Raw genomic sequence first — 2,500 nt, 5'->3', positions numbered from 1 at the left:
TAACGTGGGTACGATCTAAGGAACCATAACTGATTTAATGAGCCATTCGCGGTTTCACCTTAATGCGGCTTGTACTGAGACATGCATGGCTTAATCTTTGAGACAAGCATATGACTACTGGCAGGATCAACCAGGGAGCTGCGTCAACTAGAGCTGAGCAGCCGGCCGCCCGGGAGTGTGTCCCGGGGGCCCGCGCGAACACGCAAGCGTCCGCTCAATCATTCTGCAAACAGGAGGAGGCTGAGCTCCCCTGCACAATACACCTCGAAACCCTCTCAGGTCCCGGCGGCGCGCAGCGCCGTCCCAAGTACTTGGTCGGGTTCGAGAGAGGCGCAATCGCCCGGAGTTAGGCGAGTAGACGCTTTCGGTGCGACCACCCGTGCTCCCAACTGAGCTTGCCGCTGCCGACAGAGGCCCGGGAGCGTGCTGTCGTGGCATTGCCGGCGGGAGACAACACGCGCCACCTACGGTGACCGGCAGCTCCAACGCCAGCGCCACAGAAGGACAAAAGCCCCACTTGGGTGCCGAAGCGAACTCTCCCAGCACAGCGCACGCGCCAACACATCCGCACAGCTGCGATACAAACCACCAGCGAGAACCGCTGGGGCGACCGAGCAGCAGACGGCGTCGCGGCGCCGAGCGCCGGGCGGCAGCGCATCCTCAACGCACACAGTCCTCAATCGGACCAGCACACTGAAGATGTCCACCGCGCTTCGCACCGGGCCCGCGAGGACCTACTTTGGCCGCACGGCGCCGCGCGCAGGGTGCGCCGGCGCGCAGCTGCGACGCCTGCCGCGTCCGTCGGCCGGCGCGCCTGCCACTGGCCGCCCCCACCAGCCGGCTGTAGCGCGTGCGCCCACGCACCGCGCGGCCAGCACGCCGGGAGGCGCCCCCTCACCGGCCGGGGACGGTCCCACCCAGCCACCGCCGCGTATCGCTTCACACCCAGATGCCGTTCAGTTTCGTCGGCATGGTGGGTATCGCTGGAACAACCGGTTAGTACCTCAACCTATCGTCGCCATCACCGATTCACCCCTAGCGAGAACAACCGCACCACAACAGGTTACCATTTGTTCATTTGCGTAACTTCACCAGAAAACGCAGGCGTCCATCGCCATTTGCAACTTCCACGATTATTGCATGCCTGTGTCAGGTGTCACGCCACACTACGTCTGCCCACATACACGCAACAAAATGTGCACGCCTAGACAATACGTGGAAGGTGGCCCCCGTACGTATGCGATGTCCATTGCTCGAACGACTGTCAACCGGCCTCTGTAGCATGTCGCAGATATGGAACGCGGTGCACCATGCCATCACGGTGTGTGAGGAGAGACGACTAGGTCCGAATACATCAACAGACAGCTCATGCTGATCGCCATCCACGGCGTCCGTTCCTCCCACACGTCTCTATGGCGTACCACACTGCAATCCAGCTCTCATAGGGAGACGACACGTAGCTGCGTGCACAATATTTGCACTGTATGGTCCGCCGTTTTTGGGCGCAGTCGTTGTACGGTCACACATGTGCCACGATGTATCATTCAGTACATAAGGACGAATGTGCAGTACAGATTGTGGTTTACGCGTACGACATTAGCGGACAGTTGACACAGGCCGCACCACAACGTAGCCTGAGTACGTCGCATGCGGAGGGCATTGAACATGCAAAGTTCTCACCAACCAGCTTGCGAAGGCAGGGGGCAAGGTGGGGACGTGGGGAGGGGCGGCATGTACGTCCTGCTGCCATCCACATTACAGTGTACAGCAGGAGCATGTGGAAAGTGAGCAAGACTTGCAAGGTGTTTAACATGAAGCGATACACAGGGGAGCGGGGAGTGCGAGTAGCGAACTATATTGCGAGGGTTGCGGGTGGGCAACACTACACTAATTGAACGAGTCGTATAACAATTACAGAGCAGGTTTAGGCGACAACGTGGGTTACGTTAGGCGACAACGTGGGTTAGGTTAAGGCACGACGTGGGTTAGGTTAAGGCACGACATGGGTTAGGTTAAGGCACGACATGGGTTAGGTTAAGGCACAACATGGGTTAAGTTAAGGCACAACATGGGTTAGGTTAAGGCACAACATGGGTTAGGTTAAGGCACAACATGGGTTAGGTTAAGGCACAACATGGGTTAGGTTAAGGCACAACATGGGTTAGGTTAAGGCACAACATGGGTTAGGTTAAGGCACAACATGGGTTAGGTTAAGGCACAACATGGGTTAGGTTAAGGCACAACATGGGTTAGGTTAAGGCACAACATGGGTTAGGTTAAGGCACAACATGGGTTAGGTTAAGGCACAACATAGGTTAGGTTAAGGCACAACATAGGTTAGGTTAAGGCACAACATGGGTTAGGTTAAGGCACAACATGGGTTAGGTTAAGGCACAACATGGGTTAGGTTAAGGCACAACATGGGTTAGGTTAAGGCACAACATGGGTTAGGTTAAGGCACAACATGGGTTAGGTTAAGGCACAACATGGGTTAGGTTAA

General features: G+C 56.6%; 1 non-coding gene across 1 annotated transcript in view; it reads right to left on the bottom strand.

Moving 5' to 3' along the window:
• LOC124730379 overlaps nucleotides 1-137 on the bottom strand; it is a 1,909-nt gene extending 1,772 nt beyond the window's left edge. The window contains exon 1 of the ribosomal RNA XR_007007998.1: nucleotides 1-137. This exon is cut by the window's left edge and continues 1,772 nt beyond it. This is a non-coding gene — a ribosomal RNA (small subunit ribosomal RNA).
• Between the last annotated feature and the right edge of the window lie 2,363 nt (nucleotides 138-2,500).

This window comes from Schistocerca piceifrons, unplaced genomic scaffold, assembly GCF_021461385.2.
Source record: "Schistocerca piceifrons isolate TAMUIC-IGC-003096 unplaced genomic scaffold, iqSchPice1.1 HiC_scaffold_1239, whole genome shotgun sequence".
Taxonomy (NCBI): domain Eukaryota; kingdom Metazoa; phylum Arthropoda; class Insecta; order Orthoptera; family Acrididae; genus Schistocerca; species Schistocerca piceifrons.
The sequence above is the reverse complement of the archived record's forward strand: the minus strand, read 5'-3'. Positions and strand labels throughout refer to the sequence as shown.